Raw genomic sequence first — 21,562 nt, 5'->3', positions numbered from 1 at the left:
CAATTCAGTAAAAATTTAGCTTTAAAAACCCTTTGAATTATTAGTGTTCCTATAATTCCCCTTACCAATAATGCTCAACATTCTCTGCTGCACTCAGGGTTCAAAGACAGAGTTTTTCTTAAGCAGTTCTATCAATAATCACCTTTTGCCATCATACTTTTTAAATATTAAATTTTGATTTCTATATATCTGCATTGTACCCCATCGGAATTTGTGGTAGTGGAATTTTTATGTAAACCAACATGATACGAACTCCGTGAATGCCGGTATAGAAAAATACAAATAAATAAATAAATAAAATAAATATTATAGATACGATTCAGAAATCATGTTCACCGTGTCTGATGAATATGTCATCTGTTATTTTTAGACTGCAATAAAAAAAAATCAATTTATAAATTAAAAAATAATCCCTGCTGTATTGGCTGGACTGCACTTGGATGTTTCCCTTACTACTAATCATACAAAACAATTTAAATTCTACTATCACCTCAGTAACAGGGACACAAACTCCTTTCATTACCAGGCATTTTGTGAAGTAACACAAGACCCTCCAAAAGTCACTGTATAGCAAACCTGTCATACCAAAACAGCACTGACTCCTAATTCTCAAATAGTAACAACCCTATCTAAAAAAAGGCAGGACTGTACACCAGTACCTAGACCAGCAATTCTCAACCGGTGTGTTGCGACACAGCAGTGTGTCGCCACGCACTGGCATGTGTGTCGCATGCTACATGCAGCCGGCAGGGGCTGAAAAAACGAAGACTGGCTCTGCTAGCCGCCACCAGAGACCAGGCCAGTGGGGCCGAAGATCGGAGCTGCTGGCTGCTGCCGCCGGAGACCAGGCCGGCGGGGCCAAATAAATGAAGACCAGCTCTGCTAGCCACTGTTGAAGACCTGGCCGGCAGGCCGAAGATGAGCTGTTCAGCTGGGGGCTTTGTGTGTGTGTGTATGTGTGTGTATATTTGAGATCGGAAGGGTGCTTCTGTGTGTGTGTGTGTGAGAAAGGGAGGGTGCTTCTGTGTGTGTGTGTGTGTGTGTGTGGTGAGTATGTGAGAAAGGGAGGATGCTTCTGTGTGGCGTGTATGTGAGACAGGAAGGGTGCTTCTGTATAGTGTATATATGAGACAGTGTATATATGAGACACCCTCCCTGTCTCACATACATGCCATACACACACAGGGTGCTTCTGTGTGTGTATGTGTGTGTGTGTGTGTGTGGCATGTATATGAGACAGGAAGGGTGCTTCTGTATGTGTGTGGTGTATATGTGAGACAGGGAGGTGCTTGTGTGTGTTAATGTGTGTTTGCGAGAGAGAGATGGAGCATGCTTTTGGCTGACTGTGGCTGTGAGAGAGAGGGGGCATGTGTGTGATTGAGCCTGTTTGTAAGTGAGATAGAGAGAACATGTGTGTGCTTGAGAGCTTGTGTGTAAGTGAAATAGAGAGAGCATATGTGTGATTGAAAGCCTGTGTGTAAGTAAGAGAGAGCGAGAGCATTATGTGATTGAGAGAGACTGGTCAGAGAGGTGACGTGTGTATATGTGAGAAAGACTGATCAGAGAGATGACTGGTATGTGTGTTCTTGTGTGTGTTTGTGTGTGTGTGTGTGTGAGAGAGAGAGAGAGAGAGAGAGACTGGTTGGGGAGATGATTGGTGTGTGAGAGACAGAAACTGGTCCTGAGGGTGTGACTGGTGTGTGTGGATGTGTGTGAGAGAGAGAAGAGACTGGTTGTGGTCCCTAAGGAAGAGGACCATAAGGATAGCTTCAGCAGCTACTGCTGCTTCTGGTGAGGCCTGCAAGGGAAAGGAGTAGGAGAACTGCTGGAGAGGGTAAGTAAAGGTGGCTTTTTAAGTTCATTTTTCTTGATTGACTGCCATTTTAATTATTGGGTAGTATGTAATGTGTCTGCTGTTTTGAAATATTTTATTGGTATTTGAAAAATTTTTAATAATTTTTAAGAGTTTTTAATTGGTAGATGATGTTCTTTTCATCAGCTGTTTTGAAACATTTTTTCATATAGTTTTACAATTATTTCTGTGTGGGAATCTATAACAGCTTGGCTTTTTCTGTTTTCCTAATGGGAGGTGTAGTGGTGTTTAGGGCCTGGTGTAATATTTGTAGTGCTTCCTTTTTATAGGTAAGGTTGTTCCATTTGAGTGCTTGCCATAATGCAGGTGTAACTTTGAGCGGATTAGTTTGTGTGCAATATTGCAGATCCTGAGACTTTGTTAGGTGCTATATCTCGGCTTCCATTTCTCCAGGTTTACTCTGCATGCAGAGTGGCTTTTTTTGGGTTTTCATTCTAGTTTGTCTCCATATTTGTAATTTGTGGTCTTTCTGTACTTGGTGAAGGTCGATCTTGTGTGTATGATCGAGGTGAGATATTTAACTAGCATGTAGGCATATAAAATATCTCATTTTATTTGTTGTGTTTTCTCAATTGGACATGCATTGGTGGTAAACTGCTATCTTTTTATATGTAGGGCTATTGTGCCTGGTAGTAGAGGGAGTTTGTGTTGCTATTATTGAGATAATACCAGAATATCTTTTTTGTATGGTGAGTTGTATGGGGAATGTTCTAGTTCTGCTTTATACCCATTACTGAGGGTCAGAGATGGGGGTGGGGTTAGCCCTGTGACTGTCATGTGTTCAGTGTGTCTCACATGTGAGGACCATCTATCAGGTGTGTCCTGACAGAAAAAAGGTTGAGAATCACTGGCCTAGACCATCAGTACTACTGCTGCTTCTATTACATTTTTAAATAGTGCTACAAGGTGTGATGAGTCAGATGAACTGAACCAAATCACTGTGAACCTGGAAGATGTAGGAGGCCAGATTCACATACTAAAGAGTAGCAAATCACCTGGATCGGATGGTATGCATCCTAGGGTACTGAAAGAACTCAAAATGAAATTTCTGATCTATTAGTTAAAATTTGTAACCTATCATTAAAATTATCATTGTACCTGAAAACCGGAGGGTAGCCAATGTAATCCCAATATTTAAAAAGAGCTCCAGGGGCGATCCAGGAAACTATAGACCAGTGAACCTGACTTCAGTGCCAGGAAAAATAGTGGAAACTATTCTCAAGATCAAAATCGTAGAGCATATAGAAAGACACGGTTTAATGGAACACAGTCAACATGGATTTACCCAAGGGAAGTCTTGCCTAACAAATCTGCTTCATTTTTTTGAAGGGGTTAATAAACATGTGGATAAAGGTGAACCGGTAAATGTAGTGTATTTGGATTTTCAGAAGGCGTTTGACAAAGTCCCTCATGAGAGGCTTCTAAGAAAACTAAAAAGTCATGGGATAGGAGGCGATTTCCTTTCATGGATTACAAACTGGTTAAAAGACAGGAAACAGAAAGTAGGATTAAATGGTCAATTTTCTCAGTGGAAAAGGGTAAACAGTGGAGTGCTTCAGGGATCTGTATTTGGACCGGTGCTTTTCAATATGGGGTAGATTTTTTTAAAAAGCGTGATCGCGTACTTTTGTTCGCGCAGCAGGCGCAAACAAAAGTACCCAGGATTTTATAAGATACGCGCATAGCCGCACGTATCTTCTAAAATCCTGGATCGGCACATGCAAGGCTGCCGATTTTGGGCAGCCTGCGCGCGCTGAGCCGCGCAGCCTGCCTCCGTTCCCTCCGAGGCCGCTCCGAAATCGGAGTGGCCTCGGAGGGAACTTCCTTTCGCCCTCCCCTCACCTTCCCCTCCCTTCCCCTACCTAACCCACCCCCCCCCCCCGGCCCTATCTAAACTCCCCCCTTACCTTTGTCCCTAGATTTACGCCTGCGAGAAGCAGACGTAAATCTACACGCGCCAGCGGACTGCTGGCGCGCCGTCTTCCGACCCGGGGGCTGGTCCGGAGGCCTGGACCATGCCCCCGGGCTGGCACCACACCCCCGGTCCCACCCCCGAAATGCCGCGTCCCGCCCCCGAAATGCCGCGTCATCCGGTCCCGCCCCTGACACGCCCCCTTCAAAAAACCCCGGGACCTACGCGCATCCCGGGGCTCTGCGCGCCCCGGCAGCCTATGCAAAATAGGCGCGCCGGCACGCAAGGCCCTGCTCGCGTAAATCCGGCCGGATTTACACGAGCAGGGCTTTTTAAATCCGCCTGTATATATATAAATGATCTGGAAAGGAATACGTCGAGTGAGGATATCGAATTTGCAGATGATACAAAATTATTCAGAGTAGTTAAATCACAAGCGGATTGTGATACATTACAGGAGGACCTTGAAAGACTGGAAGAATGGGCATCCAAATGGCAGATGAAATTTAATGTAAGTGCAAGGTGTTGCATATAGGGTAAAATAACCCTTGCTGTAGTTACACGATGTTAGGTTCCATATTAGGAGCTACCACCCAGGAAAAAGATCTAGGCATCATAGTGGATAATACTTTAAAATCGTCGGCTCAGTGTGCTGCAGCAGTCAAAAAAGCAAACAGAATGTTAGGAATTATTAAGAAGGGAATGGTTAATAAAATGGAAAATGTCATAATGCCTTTATATTGCTCCATGGTGAGACCGCACCTTGAATTCTGTGCACAATTCTGGTCGCCGCATCTCAAAAAAGATATAATTGCGATGGAGAAGGTACAGAGAAGAGCAACCAAAATTATAAAGGGATGGAACAGCTCCCCTATGAGGAAAGGCTGAAGAGGTTAGGGCTGTTCAGCTTGGAGAAGAGACAGCTGAGGGGGGATATGATAGAGGTCTTTAAGATCATGAGAGGTCTTGAACGAGTAGATGTGAATCGGTTATTTACACTTTCGAATAATAGAAGGACTAGGAGGCATTCCATGAAGTTAGCAAGTAGCACATTTAAGACTAATCGGAGAAAATTCTTTTTCACTCAACGCACAATAAAGCTCTGGAATTTGTTGCCAGAGGATGTGGTTAGTGCAGTTAGTATAGCTGGGTTCAAAAAAGGTTTGGACAAGTTCTTGGAAGAGAAGTCCATTAACTGCTATTATTCAAATTTACTTAGGGAATAGCCACTGCTATTAACTTCATCAGTAGCATGGTATATTCATAGTGTTTGGGTAATTGCCAGGTTCTTATGGCCTGGTATGGCCTCTGTTGGAAACAGGATGCTGGGCTTGATGGACCCTTGGTCTGACCCAGCATGGCAATTTCTTATGTTCTTATGTTCTTAAGCAGCAGTGGAACTCCAAACACCTTCCTGGGCAGACCGGAAGGGTGATTTTGGTCTAAATCTGCCATCATTTACTGGTACTATCAGACTGTCCAGGGACAGAACACAAAGTCACATCTGCAACCAGATATAAACCTCCAACACCCTGTTGTTAATTGCCTTGTAAAGCTATATGGACATTTGGGCACAGTTTGTATTAAAATGTCCCTTCTTTACATTCCAGGATCTCAAATGAGGGACACTTTTTCCTCTCCTGCTGTAGCACCAGTATGCCTATAAACACCATTTCGGATTTGCTGACTCTGCATCCAAGTTATACTAGGCTGCACTGAAACTCTCCAGTGAATCATTCTGAAGTCCATTAAAAAAAGAACATTAAACAAAGAAAAAAAAAACACACGCACACACAAAGAAAGGAAAAATCTGAAAATTAGCAGCTTGATTTAACTGGTAAAAAAAAAAAATGCAGCTATATTTTATATTTATTCTGATTGTGTCTCTTTCTACATGGCCCTCCTTTTACCTATAATTCTTCAGCATTTACTAACAAAGCAAAATAAGTGGCAGCCAAGTGATTTAGCATCTACTAAGAGCTGTCCATTCCTGATGCTTTTGCTGAGCTTTGCTGGTTTGTTTTTAATAAGGCCTTCCCCCTACCCTTTAAACAGCCTCATTCTAAAAATTGGGCACGTAATTGATATCATGCAGTCCTTTCCTGGCACAAAGTCTCTTTGTTACAATGAACAAGTATACTTTCTTTTTCTTTCCCTTGAAGTCACTTACGGCTGTTTTCTGAATTATAAGAAATGATGCTAGCAATTTTAGAGGAGAGAGGGAGAGAGACAAAAGCACGTGTGCCCACTCTCCTCCACCATATCCCTTATTTATTTATTTTTATTTATATTATTTATTTTAAATTATTTATATACTGCATGCTCTGAAAAACTGCAGCGGTTCACAGGATTAAAACCTACATAATATCACATTGAGCAATACAAAAATCACAAATTAAATAAAAATACATTACAGTGGAAGGTGCACATTACTTAATCACCTCAAAGGTTTGATCCTAATATATTTATTATATTGTGTTATTTGTCAGAGCTGCAGTATCTTTTCCTGATTGTCTATTTCGAAAACGTGTTTATAGAGCCACATTATTAATGATTTTTTTTTTTTTTAATGTTCACATCAGAAGTTATCCTCAGGTGATCTGGTATAGCATTCCAGTTTAAGGGCCCTTCAATAGCAAAAGCTCACTCCATGATTTCTCCTAACTGGGAATGATAAATAGTAGGAACTTCCAGGAACCCCTTGTTCATGAAACACAATGTCATGGGGTGAGGGTTAAATGGGGTAGACTCAGGAATAATCTAAGGAAATATTTCTTTACAGAAAAAGGTAGTGGATGTATGGAACAGCCTCCTAGTGGAGATGTTGGAGAGAAGGACAATATCCGAATTCAAAAAAGCATGAGATAAGCAGAGGGGATCTCTGAGGAAGGGGAAGGAATTGTAGAGCTCAGTAGTTGATGTGGATGGGTGTTCAAGGCTCAGATTAAATCCCTGCTAAAAATTTAATTTTTTTAACTCTGCATGCTTCATAATTTGAAGCCTTTTTTGTTGCCTAGTGATTTCAGGATGGTCCTTCAGGCCCTGATTTTATCAAGGCTTGGCTATTTATAATTCAATTTATTTAGGTTTACCCATTTCATCCTTAAAAGCTCTGCAGGTGATTCCGAATTCAGCAACTCGGGTACTGACCGGTTCCTCTCATTTCGTTCACATAACCCTCATTTTGTTCAATCTACTGTAACCCTTTCCCGGGGCATGTATCAAATTCCAAAGGGCCATAAAAGAATTTATTAACCGTGGCTAGCTCTTCAGTCTCTTCCCCCACATTCTTTTCCCAAGGGGTGGGTCCTTTCTGTGGAGACGAATGAAAACCTTCTTGGTCCAGGCAGAGTTGGGTAGTATCACATAGGTGTCTGTTACCCTTGCTTTTTGGGACAGGTACACATAAACCAGGCTGGACTCTCTGGAGGGAGTTCAAATTAAAGCTTACTTGGATTGAGTTGAAAATAATCAAGAGGTGCAATAAATGAAATATCCAGTTGCATCCAGGCTCCTTAGATTTACATGAGCCAGAATTTAATTGGTTTCTAACACTGTGGATGTGTCCCTCTAGGCAGGTGCTTGAAACTGGCTTATCCTCCATGGCAGGGAATGGTGTGTCCCAAGTGGGCTGGGGGATGTCCCAATTATAGCAGATACCCTAGCCAGGACCTGAGGTCCACAAAGAATCCCATCCTCCAACCTGGCAATGTTCTGTGTCCCGGGGTGGAAACTCCATTGGAGGTCTCCAGATGTCCTTCTTCTATTTTTTCCCTCTGAACTCCTCTTCAGAACAGATGCAGATGCAGCCTTCCAGGAGACTTAGGGCAAGGAAAGGTGGCAGAAACAGCTTCCTTCCCTTTTGGTAAAAAAAAAAAAACTACATTTCTGATCAAGACACTTCTCTTCTCTCTGCATGGTCACTGCAGGCTCTTCTTGGACTGGGCAAAACGTCATACAGCTCCCTCCTAACCCACTGAGCAGGGGATTCTGCCTGCCAGAAAGCTCAGGGCAAAACTATGAGAAAGCGTCAGAAAAACTGCAAAAATCCTTCTTTCACTTCTGGGGACCTGGCAGGGCAGTGCCTTTTCCTCTATGTGCTAAGCTGAGAGCCTAACTTAGCAAGTACACTGAAAACGCTCCTTATCTTTTGAAATCAAATCTACACTGTACACTCTTACAAGGGCTCACCCCCACTTAGATCATCATCCATAGGCAGCCTCTGGGGGACGGCCTATGTAGAAATACTGTCTACATTTAAGCTGATGCAAATCCTAAGGGCTAGAAGTTATGGCCAATTAGTGGCTGACCAAAGGTACAACTTAACTACGATATCTATCACATACAATATGCCCAAATGAATCTTATTCCAGATCCTAAAAATGTACACACACATCAAACCAACTGAGGTACCTGGTATTCTAATTATCACCAATAATACTATAGAACCACACGCACTTATTAATTGTAATTAATTTTGTATTTGTAGGACCTCTGGACAAAATGGCCGTCGAGGATGTCGACTGGAGACAAAATCAAGCGCTACAAATGGAACCGCAAGAATAGCCATTACTGAAGACCCATTTGTCTTGGATTCAAACGCTGCCCCTGAAGCAGGACCAGGACAGTCTGAAACACGATCGTGTCGGGACGATGTCATGAGGTATAGAGCATTGGGAACTTCATAATAGATGAGTACTTCACATGAATGATCAAGAGTATTATGAATGATTGACCATACAAAAGAGAGTTTTTCTCTGTTTAAAATTGTGGCATGGTGATGCAAAAAATTCAATAATCGGGGTCTACAAACATTTTACATAAAAAGAAAAAAAACTCAAAAAAAAGTTTTTCTAAAAAGTAAAGAAAACTCTAAAAAAGAGTATTTTCATGTTTAATAAAGCAATTTTGGACCTGTAAACTACCAATGGGCCTGTATGTGTTACAGACTCACGTAGTCCAGAGGTCCTACAAATACAAAATTAATTACAATTAATAAGTGCGTGTGGTTCTATAGTATTATTGGTGATAATTAGAATACCAGGTACCTCAGTTGGTTTGATGTGTGTGACCAAAGGTACAGCCATACTATTTATTTATTTATTTGTTTACTTTTATATACCGGTGTTCGATTTTACATATCACATCGGTTTACATTTAAACAAAATTTGCAGGAACTTATGCGTTACCTTTGTCAAATACATTATACTACATTGGTTACCTATGAAGTCTAGAATCATATTCAAGGCTGATTCACAAGGCTTTGCGTGATGAAGCACCTTCTTGCACAGTTCTTTATTAAACGTTAACAGGCCTGAGAGGAACCTGCATTCAGCAAGGTAATGTCTGTTAGACATTCCATCAACACATGTGTGATGAGTGGGAAATGGCTGCCTTGTATTTGCATTACCCGGAGGAAAGAAGACACACACACAAAGATACTGACAAATAAGTATATATATTGGCTATAAGCACGCAATGAAGGCAACAACAACAATACACTGATAAGCAACATATGATTATACAGGACCACTTATGAAAAGGGCCCACAGAGAAAAAAGAGATGAGGTAAAGTTAGTATGTACAAGGATATGTCTTTGGTAGCCTGCTCGGCTTGCTTGATCTAGCAATTTGGTGCAGTCGGGCAAATGCTGGTCTCCTGTTCTTGTCCCCCTTGGGCGGGCAAGGCAACTCTGATGGTCCCTCTGAGAGTTGGGCATTGGCTCTGGCTTTTCTGGGACTTCAGTGCTGGGGTCACAGTGGTCCTCTCAAGTGGTCTCGGGGTCAGTTGCTTGATCTGTGCCAAAGTTGTGTCACAGGTATTCTACTTTTATGCTTCCTAGATTGGATCTGGCCTCACACAGGCACAGTTTTGTTTTCTTTGTTCTCTGATAAACAGCCACCAGCCCAAATGGAAGTACTGAGGAGTCCATTAGTTATATGGTAAATGTCTTGTATATATCCTTGCCTCATCTCTTACCAAAACAGAAACATATGTCTTCATTTATGAGTTGAGTTACTGTAACTATTTCCTCTTTTGTGTACTGCAGTGTCTTCCTAATGTAAGGGAAGAATTTTCTTGTTAAGTACTTAAAGTAAATCTTAAAAAGTATGATTTCAGAGCAGTTTCTGTAATTTAACTAGAATATTATAAGACAGTTTATTTCAAGCAAGCTACAGAATCTCCTCTGGTCTATCTGATCTTATAAGCAGTTCCTTAGTTCTTGACCTATGGCCATTTCTGGGCCATCATCCAGCCAGATACCATCTTACTTCTGTTAGAATTGTGGATCCATGGTTGGGGTGAGGTTGATCCAACCTACAGGGGAGGCCCTGTAGGTCCTCACTGCCATCTGGCAGAGCAGACAGTGCAGAGACTGAATTAGAGCTTGGCCTGTACCAACTCCTTTCACCTCAGGTTGAGCCTCTGGGTTCCAGGGACCAGCAGGTCTTAGATGGAAGTCTCTGGGATGTAGGCTTAAGGATGGATCCAGGGCCAGGCTGAGGTCAGAGGCAGGCAGCAGGCAATGATGATGAGTGTTCAGGCTATGGTCAGTGGTAGGCAGCAGGCCGAGACCAATATCGGTAAACCATCCAAAGGTAGGAATGTGGTAGCTAAGTAAGGCTGGAGGGATGAAAGCCAGGTTGGACAGGTAAAGGTAAGTAAGGCTGAAGAAGCAAAGGCAAGCTGAAGAGATAAAGGCAAGGCTGGGCAAGGCTGAAGAGACAAAGGCAAGCTAGGCAGGAGCAGGAGCAGAATGTGGAGCAGCAACTCGCACTCTAGGTAGTGTAGTCGACTCGTTGCTGAGGTGATCCTGTGTTGCACAGCCAGGATTTAAATTCCTGGCTGTGTGATATATCAAGGAGTATCCAGGAAGTCTGTTCCTGCCACAGGGTCTTTATATGTTGGTGCGTATTGCATGCGTGTGCCTAGAGAAAGGCCCAATGGTAATGGAAGCAGCGTTCCTGGCCACATGAAGAAGTGGTGCCAACATGGCTTGGCAGTACTGGGTGAGTGAGCTGGCTCACAGGGACAGCCTGTGAGACGGCAAACATAACAACTTCTTTATCTTACTGAAGCAGATGGACCTTACTGAACTGTCATCTCTTAGCCAACACAGATATGTCTGCTCCTAATTACTACAAATCTACTGTTAGTTCTGAAATGGTGACAGAGATGTCTTTTCTGGTCAGGGTAAAATGTCTCCATATTTTCCTAATGATTCAAGGCCATTTCACATGTCTAATATTAACCATATTATTTTAGCTATAATCCAAGCAATTCCTCATTCTGCAACTTGCAAGTAAAACAGCTTATATTTCACTGTATGTAAGCAGGGAAGTATAACTGTGTCACTTTCTAGTGAACCATTTTACATATGGGTCTATCCGACCCTCCATACAACACTGAAGTTCTTCACATCCTCTTTCCTAACTCTAATACAACATGAAGTGCAACTGGCTGTGTCAAGAGATAGGATGTTTACAGTGGAAGGCCCAATTATGTAAATAACATACCTGAGGTCCTATGAAAGAAGGCCTGTTTTAAAAATTTTAGGAAATCAAAAACCTAACATTTTAGTCAAGCTTTTTAAGAGGGTCAGGCCTATTTTAATTCTTTTTATTTTTGAAGGCAAGTGTGTTATGTTATTATGTTATTTTTATATGAAGATGGTTTTTACTTATGTATGTCTCTCTGTAAGCTTCATAAAATAGCGGATAATATGGTTTATAAATATTTTAATAAATAAAAAGGTAGGCTGCATGGTCATTTTTTTTCCATTATATTTCTATGCTATAGTGCATGGGGGTAGGCAGCTCCGGTCCTGGAGTCCCACAACCAAATCTGGTTTTCAGGACATCCGCAATGAATTGCATGAGATATATTTGTATACAATTGAGGCAGTGCATGCAAATATACCTCATGCATATTCATTGTGGATATCCTGAAAAACAGACCTGATTGTAGCACTCCAGAACCGATGCTGACCATCTTTGCTATAGTATAACAAAAAAATAGGATTCATCTACCTGATTGAATTGATCTAGAAAATGTACATTGTGTCAAACTATCATACTGGAAGACATCTAAGGATTCTGTGGTGAGTGTAGAACACCAGTAGAAGCAGTCGAGGAGAAACAATAACAGAATGATAACAGACTGAGATGTTTTTACTCGCTCAGATCCAATGCAATGGACTATTCTATAATAGGATTTGTAGATGAAAGTTTTAAAAACTACATGCTAGAAGTTTCTGTATTAAAAGAAAGTTACACACAAGCCTGTCTTGAACTTTGAATGAAACACTAAAAAGAATCATTTGAGCATCTATATGTGTAAGGCTGTGTGATCAGGCTAAGAGCCTATCTTTTAAATCTATTTGCGGTATTCAATTTGCACGCATAAGTGGATGAGCAGAGATTTATACTAGCAGTTTATGACTTGTGCAGCAGGAACTGCACAGTTTATAAAAGATCACGTAATTCTGTTCTGAAAGTGAACGTGTATGTTTCAGTACGTGCAAATATTTCCAGTGCAAGAAAGTGCTTACTTGCTCTACCTATTTTATAAACATATGTGCATATAATTAGATGTGAAAAAATATAACATGTAACCCTGATTTGTACATGGAGTCAAGTATTTTATAAAGTATGCACATATAAAGCATTTTAAAAATAACTGCACACATATTTGAAATCACCAATTCACTGATATCTCCACCACATCACTCAGACTGTCTCCAGTTCACCTAAACCCTCTAGCACTTCACCCTGAACCCTCACCAATTCACCCAAACCTCCCACCCAAAACTGTAGACAACAGACAAGAACAATTTCACTTGCATTTGTTAATTAGCAGGTGTAAAATTGTACAAATAAGTTTGATATATCTGAATATAAATGTTTTAATAAAATAGCAATTGTTGTGTTCCGTGCCCGCGGACAGTCGCGGGCGCGGTCCCCTACCTGATCTCCGTGCCGGGCCATAGGCGGCAGCATCAGGGCAGACTGCCCTACGTCTGGGCTCAGTTCCCCCGCACGTCGGCGCAGGCCTCCGGGCTAGCCGCCGGGTCAGGAGCCATCCCTGCTCCTCTTTCGCGGCAGCTAGCAGCTCTCTTCCGCGGCCCGAGATCCAAGATGGCCGCCGCCTTCTTAGGCGCGAGGCCGTGCCTCCTCACCAGAATTAAAGGGACCTCGTCCCTTTAATTACCTACAGCTGATCTCAATCCACCAGGCCAGAGGAAATATAAAAGGAGACTTCCTCTGACCATTCCCGACTTGGCAACGTCCTCCAGCGATGTCTAGTCTGCTTACTTCGGTGAGTTCCTTGTGCTTTGGATCCTTGTTCCTGTAACGTCTTGGTGTTCCTGGTTCCTGACTTCGGATTGGCTGATGGTGATTCTCTGGTGTGTGACTTCGGCTTGGTAAGCGGTGATTCTCTGGTGTGTGACTTCGGACTGGTAAGTGGTGATCCCTCGGTGCGTGACTTTGGACTGGTAAGTGACAACCCTCTGGCACTGACCTTGGACTCCTTCCAGACTTCCGTCTCCAAGGGCCCGCCTAAGTCCCAGCAGTCCGGGTCCCTATGGGCTCCTCCCGGGGGGACCGCGAGCTTCCAGGGTGAAGCTCCAGTCAGCCCTTGCACCGATACCTTGACCTCTCAAAGATCCACCTAAGTCCCAGCGGTCTGGGTCTCTATGGGCTCCTCCTGGGGGGAATCGCAGACTTCCAGTGGTGAAGACACAGGTCCTTTTCTCATCTCTTCATCTGCCTCCGCAGTCGCCTCAGTCTCCAGTGCCGAGAGTCAGCTGGTCCCGTCTTCTGCTCTGCCTCGCCACCCGACGAGAGAACCTACGGATCTTCTGAAAGGTATACCATCCTCCCATCGGCCCAAGGGTTCACAAGCCTGAGCATAACAGCAATTACCATGTGTAGTCCTTGACCCTGCCCTGGAACGCCCCTGGACCATCCATTTTTTGTGATGGTAAAATGTGTGCACAAAGCTGAAAATATAGCATATACACGAATACATGCTACTTACGCACGTATATGCTATTTTTCCGCATAGAATCCCTTTGAAAATGTACTCATGTGTGCAAGACTTTGCATGTGTTCAATGTGTGTTGTGAAAGCCTATGTACAAGGGGATGTAAAGATGATCTTAGACAGACATGGAAGGTATTATGAGATCAATGGTAGCATTAGATTTACAAGATTGTATAGAATTTAGGGTGTGACCAAACTCTTTAAAAAATGCAAGTGCTGTAGTTTTATGCAGAGAAAGTGGTACTGCCTCTTTAAAAGCAGCTTTGGTCATAAGAAAGTACAGCCACAGTTTTTTAACATAACATAACTATCTTTTGCAGATCCCTTGCATGGCATGTGATAGAGCAATAACTGTCAACAAGGAATAGAAAAAATATTGGAATGTCTTGCAGTAGTGTGTTAAAATGCACTTTTTATATGCACATTTGAAAAAACAGAAAAATTGAACTTTGACAACTTTAGGGTCTATATAGGTGAATGATTGAGAGGTCCGGGATACTTCTCTTGTGTTAGAAAGCTTTGGCACTTATTCCCGGCTTGCTGACTGTTGCGAGTATGGGGAATGAGGTCTCTTGCTCAAGAAAAGTGAGCCCTTGAACCACGGCACAACCTCAGGGTGAGGCTCCAAGGTAGACACCATGGGAGGTGAGCGTATCCAGGCATGGCTGGGCTTGGAACTTGGAACGTAACTTGGAACTAGAAACATTCAGGCCTCCACTGAACTTGCATGCACAGAGTGAGACCCAACGTAATTCTGGTCTCTGGGGTAGCCCTCCAGCCACTTGATAGCACTTTCGGACCAGCCTCTTGGGAACGGCTTATGCGTCAGGACAGACGAAGGCTGAGGACAGGACATGGCATGACATGGAACTTGGGACGAAGACTCCAGAGACTTGGAACTTGGGATGGAGACTCTGTAGACTTGGAACAAAGACTCAGGTTCAGGAAAGAGTTCAACTTCCCAGAGCACTGCAAGTCTGCACGCCCTACACAGCCTCCCATGGGCTGGTCACGGACTATGCTGTTCCACTGCACGCCTTACACAACCTGCCAAAGGTTGGTCGCGGACCACATGGGGAGCAGGACAGGCTCAGCACTGAAACTCAGATGAGGACAGGAGTCAGGACATCACTGGAACGAGGAACAAGGCTTGGAATGAGGAACAAGGAGATCTGCTGGCTGATAAGCACCACGAGCCCAGAACTAGGAACATGACTAGGAACTCGAGACTTGACTTGGAACTCTAAAAACAAGGATAGACTCCGAGGACTTGACTCAGTGAAGACAGACTTGGAAACAGGCCCATGGGATGGTCACAGACCACAACGCTGGCACGCCTGGAGGAAAGACGAGGAAGGAACTAGAAAGCTGACCTTGGAACGGAAATGGGACATCAGGAACTTGATCAAAGACTTGAACGAAGCACTGATGAGAGTCCAGGAACATAGAACCGGCAACATGAAGGAGCTCGAATGAGGAACAAGGAGACCATGAACATGGAACCGAACTTGGAACAGGAACAAGAGGATCAGAAGAAGACCACAGAAGACCTTGAAGGAAAACACACCATGGATGACCATGAACACTCCTTGCGAAGGCCCCGAAGAACTGGCAGAGAGCCCTTTTATAGGGCTGAAGGAGTGATGACATCATCAGCAAGGGCCACGGGGCTTTGCCTGTCGCGGGCCCTTTAAATTCACAGAAGAGACACGCGGGCCTAAGAGAAGCTGGCATCAGGACAGGAGCGGCAGCGTTAGCAGCATCCCTGCCACGTAGATGGCTGAAGGCATCAGCAGCATGGCTGGCGGCTCAGGGCTGTGAAGGTCAGCAGCAGTGGCTCCCCAGCCTCAAATGGCAAAAGCAGCAGCAGTGGCTTGAGCTGCAAAGAAGAAAACGCCGGTGGCATTCGGGCCGCGATGAAGACAGGCATCGGCAGCATCCAGGCTGCCAAGAAGGTGGCAGCAGAGGTGGCTCCTGCTGCGAATATGAAAGTGACGTCATCGGTACTCCTGCCATGAAGCAGATGTCAGCAGTGGCGGCTCCTGCCATGAAGAGAGTGGAGACAGTGTCAGCCGACAGGTAGTGTCGGCAGCATCCAGGCCACATTAGGAGGTGAGTGAGGCTGCTCACGGTTGGGCCCACCAGCGGTGAGCACAACACTGATACCCATTAAATAAAGTTTTAAAAAGTTAAAAAATAAAATTTTTAGAAAATTCACTTCACTACAATAATAATAATTTTTTCTGTTCCTTGTTGAGAGTTATTGATTGTTATTGGGACAGAGTGTTTGGCAGATTTCTTTAGTCATGTGATAGAACAAAACAGCAGAGATTGTCTTAGAAAGAGGTCTAAAACATTTTTACCATGAGAGGGAAAAATATAAAAGTGCCAAAATTGCTACCAAAATCTAGAATGGAAGCTGTACAGCTATGGTGCAAGACTTTCTGGAGATATTCCAGCCCCAGACAGCAGTGAATATATTCAGATTTGAGGGCTCCAAGAGATGAATAGCAGGATGAGTGAATAATCCTTCATGGGTTAGTTTGCAAAGGGCAGTAATAGCGCACCTATGGTGGCCCCTCCTGAAAACCCCAAATATCTTTTTGAAACTGTGCCAAATATCTTTGTGACCAAACTAAATATCTCATGAATATCACTTTCTACAGATCAGTTACTATTCAGCAAAACCCAAATAGCTCAACATATATACCATCCAGAGTCCAAACAATGCCAGAAGGTGAACTGAAGCCTGAATGAAAACTGGTTGACTTGTAGTTGTATGCCTAATCAATAGTTGTTCTGGTGTGTGTCCAGCAAAGAGACTGTCTAATCCAAATTATTGGCATCTATTGAATTGTTTATTGCTCTGTTAGCAGTGGTCGGACAAATGGCTAAAAAAAGATTTTGTTTCTGGAACATGTTTATGAAAGGACTGAAGAGGCCTCCATTGCTCCTGCACAAGAGAACATACTGTATGTTCTGACTATATGACCTGCTCCTGCAGTAAATACTGATGAAGTTAGTTGCTCAGGCTGCTGTCAGGGAATAGATTAAATAGCTTTCACCATTACCCTTTTGTTAACGTATCCACTGATGAGGAGGAAAGATCAATTCTTCCCTCATCTGTAAGGTCAAGGCATTAGGCAATACTTCTTAAAAGCGTAAGGACATACCTTTCCCAGCTCTCTTTAGCCATGACTGCACAGAATTATTTTAGCAATGAGACGATCGCTGTGAGGTTAATCAGAAAGCCGCTGCAAGGATGCTGACATTCATCTTAATGATGTACTTACTGCTGAAGTGCTCACAAGGTTGGACCCTGCACATTTTGTAGTTTGTGATAACAAGTAAATGAATCTTAAAAATGTCTAAGCTATTTCAAAATATCATTTCCAGGAAGTTTTATGATGAAAAGAAAAGAATCTCTGCTCATGTTTACCTCGCAAGCAACCCACATAAGTGTGGCGGGATCCCCTAAAACAGGATATGGTCACTAGATGGGCCCTTGAAGAAATTATGGTGGCCTCTACTTTTGAGGTTGAGTGATGTGGACTATTGCAGAAGTTTATCATGGTAATTTGTATCTCTTTTTAAGTGGTGTGGCGTGGGGAAATCTTTAGAGGAAGTGTGCCCTGGCTCAATGCAAGCTGGTGCACAGGGGATGTGAGAAAAGGAGAATCTGGCAGGAAACTGGAGTGAAGCCAAGGTGGGAGACACTCTCTTTCCTTCCTTGCAACTAGTGGATAGTGTCATGGTCTCAGGAAATGCAGAATATTCTCCTGGGCAGTGCTGCTGAACAGGGCCGGTGCAAGGGGATTAGGCACCCTAGGCAAACCTTCTGTCTTGCACCTCCACATCGCCCCCTCCCGGTCATGCCGCCACCCCCCGGTCTCGGCCCCGACTCCTACCTCATTCTCAATTGTGCCCGCCGAGTGTGTGGTTTTCTGGGCCGCGAGCAGGTTGGGTGCTGCTCGTAGCCCACGAAATCATCACTCCTCTTTGCTACCGTTTGCGGCCCCATATGGCTCGCGCCCAGTGGGGTACCAAGGGTCTCTGGCGTCCGGGGCTAATGCATTTGTGTGCCTCTCCAGCACCCCCCCCCCCCCCCCCACACTAATCCTTCTTGTATTATTGCTTAAGGTCACAGAAAATCAGTGGCGTCTCTAGACAGAAGGATTTGGGGGGGGGGGGAGCCAAAATGACATTTCCTCATCACACCCACCTCCATAGCATGGCCCCCCTGCTTTAAAATTGTCTATAAAAAAAGTCTTAATAAGAAAGACCAAAGGGTCTTCTGCGTAATTTTAAAAAGCTGGCCAGTTTCACACCTCTAGTAAAACTACTATTAAAATTATTTGATAGCTTTATTCAACTAATTCTATATGGCTATTGTTGCGCTCGGAGGTGGATCCTTGTCCTGGGGCAGGGATGGAAAGGCTCCTGGAAGGAACAGGAGGTCACTGCCCCCAGGGCGCGGAGTACTGGAGGAGACAGAGGCTAGGAAGAGCTTCACCACTGGAAGCCCAAGGTTCCCCCTGGAAGAGCCCGTAGGGACCCAGGCCACTTGGACATAGGTGGGCCTCGCAAGGTCTCCTATAAGTATGGAAGTCCGGTGTGCCCGCAGGCACAGAAGGAGCGCAGTCGGGTACGAGCTGGAGATGAGGTCAGGCAGGCAAAGGTCAAGATCCAAGTTCAGTCCGAGGAGTGGTCAACAAAGCAGGGGTCAGGTTCCGGAGGTCAGATGAGGTCAGATACAGGCTGAGGTCTTAGGGCAGACAGCAGACAGGCGGCAGGTCAGGAGCAGGCCAAGGTCAGTACCAGAAGACAGTCTGAGGTACTACCTGGGTAGAGCAGGAACAGACAGGTGCTAACACAGCAGGACGCAGGAACAGGACTGGGGAATAAGCGTGGTCAATCAGGCAGAGGTTGGGTTCCAGAGGGCAGACGAAGTCACAGGCTGGCTGAAGAGCTTGCCTTAAATACTCCCGCGGGAGTGACGTCATCCGAGAGGACCCGACAACCCTAGCGGTCACAGCCCCTTTAAGTCCTGCAGGCAGGCGCGCGTGCTAGGGGAGGCCCCGATCGGAACAGGGCTCGGGGGTGGGTGGACCATGCGAGGCCTGGAGGGCGACGGGGATGGCGTTCCTGCCGTGCCACGTTGCGGGAAAGAGTCCCCAGTACCGCAGAGGAGAGGTGAGAAGAGCCGACCACGGTCTGCATGGCCGGGCTTCGTAACAGCTATGAGAGTGAAGTCTGGAAAATATTCAGGAAGGAAAAGAATGTCAATATAAATCCTGCACCTCCATTTCTGTAACATACTGTGCATCCATGGAAATTCACCCAACAATGGAGCTTGGGTGTTTCCCTTACAACTCATCAAACAAAAAAATATTTTCAAATTCTGGTTTCACCTCATAGTAATAGCAACACAAGCATCTTCCACTACCAGACACATGGGGCCGGATTTTAAAGGCCCTGTGCGCATAAATCCGGCCGGATTTATGCGAGCAAGGCACTTGCGTGCCGGCGCGCCTAATTTGCATAGGCCGCCGGTGCGCGCACAGCCCCGGGACACACGTAAGTCCCGGGGCTTCATAAAAGGGGCGGGGGGAGGGGCGTGTCCGGGGCGTTCTGGGCGGGGGCGGGGCCTGCGGACCAGCACCCGGGTCGGGTGATGGTGCGCCAGCAGCTCGCTGGCGCGCGCAGATTTACGCCTGCTGAAAGCAGGCGTAAATCTGCCAACAAAGGTAGGGGGGGGTTTAGATAGGGCCGGGGGGGTGGGTTAGGTAGGGGAAGGGAGGGGAAGGTGCGGGGGGGGTGGAAAGAAAGTTCCCTCCGAGGCCGCTCCGATTTCGGAGCGGTCTTGGAGGGAATAGGCAGCGCGCGCCGGGCTCGGCGCGCGCAAGTTGCACAAATGTGAACCCCCTTGCGCGCGCCGACCCCGGATTTTATAAGATACGCGCAGCTACGCACATATCTTATAAAATCCAGCGTACTTTTGTTCACGCCTGGTGCGCGAACAAAAGTACGCACTCGCGCAAAATTATAAAATCTACCCCATTGTGAACTAACACAAAATTCCGCAAAAAAGACACTCAAAATATATACAGCAAGCCGTAACATAACAGTAATATCATCAAGGACTCAAACAACAATAACCCTACCTGTGAAAAACCAGACTGTAAATATTACACTGGGTCCCAGAATACCAATGCACCACCTACCAAGGAAACAAAACAACCCCGATTGCTACAGATCCCTACACAGACACTACATGCTAGCAGAATCTCTCATCATGGTCACACGCACAGAGCAGAGACGGACCCTCATCAAATACTAGGGATGTGAATCGTTTTTTGATGATACTCGGGCCGTATGGCCATAGTGCCGTATTGCAAAATGGCGCCAGCCGTATGGCCGGCGCCATTTTGCAATACGGCAACACGATTCGAGTGCAGGAGGTCGTTCCCGGACCCCTGCTGGACTTTTGGCAAGTCTTGTTGGGGTCAGGAGGCCCCCCCAAGCTGGCCAAAAGTCCCTGGGGGTCCAGCAGGGGTCCGGGAGCGATCTCCTACGCTCGTGACGTCGGGGGACAGGAACCAAAATTGCGCCGGCGCTACCTTTGCCCTGTCATATGACAGGGCAAAGGTAGCACTGGCGCCATTTCTATCAACGCACCCGTGGCCCGAGAGTGGAAGATCACACCGAGACCCCCCCACTGGACCCCAGGTAATTTAAGACATTTGGGGGGGGATTCGGGAGGGTGGGGGATTTATTTTAAAGGGTCGGGGTGGGTTTTAGGGTTGTTTTAGTGTGCCGGTTTTCCCGCCCTCCCCCGATTTACGATTTACACGATATTTAAAAAAACAAAACCGCGACGATCCGATTCCCTCCCCCCCCCCCAGCCAAAATCGATCGTTAAGACGATCGATCACACGATTCACATCTCTATCAAATACAGAATAAAGGATCGCAAATTAGACAAACTGAAATGGAAACCCCAAGAAGCCAGATTCTGAGTGTAACAATGGAAAAACAGAACCACCATTCCTCATAAAACAAATAAAATCAAGAAACATAAAGCATCAATTATAATAGTAAAACCATTCTAATAAAAGAATATTTTAAAACTACTGATAAATAGAATAATTTCTATTAATTAAAATAGAATACATTTTTTCTAAATTTCCCAAGCACCAATAATATATTTCAAAACAGCATACATAACAAATAACACCCAGTAATTAAATCTAATAACAATTTTAAAAAGCCCCTGCAGTCCATACCTGGGAACTCTTGATTTCCAGTCACTCTGAAATTGTCAAGGATTAGGTTAGGGGAGCACACAAACTTTATCCTCTCTCTCACACATACTCACATGTTCATTCTTTCTCAAACATATACTGTCACAGACACACACATACATGCTCTTATACCCACCATAACCTCCCTCTCTCTCACAGACATTGACACACTTTCAGGCTCTAAGACCCTCTCTCCCCCCCACACCACCCACATACAAGCTCTTACTCCCCTGGATTCTCTCATACACACACATGCTCTCACTCTCACTGGACCCCTCACATACACACAAACACACACACCCAGGCAAGCTCCCAGTCATTCTCACACACACACACACACCCACACCCATATACACCTACACTGACCCCCAGGTAGCTCCCATTCATTCTCACACCACTCCCTCCCCACCCCCCAGGCATGCACAC

The sequence above is a fragment of the Rhinatrema bivittatum genome, chromosome 3 (assembly GCF_901001135.1).
Source record: "Rhinatrema bivittatum chromosome 3, aRhiBiv1.1, whole genome shotgun sequence".
Lineage (NCBI taxonomy): Eukaryota > Metazoa > Chordata > Amphibia > Gymnophiona > Rhinatrematidae > Rhinatrema > Rhinatrema bivittatum.
The sequence above is the reverse complement of the archived record's forward strand: the minus strand, read 5'-3'. Positions refer to the sequence as shown.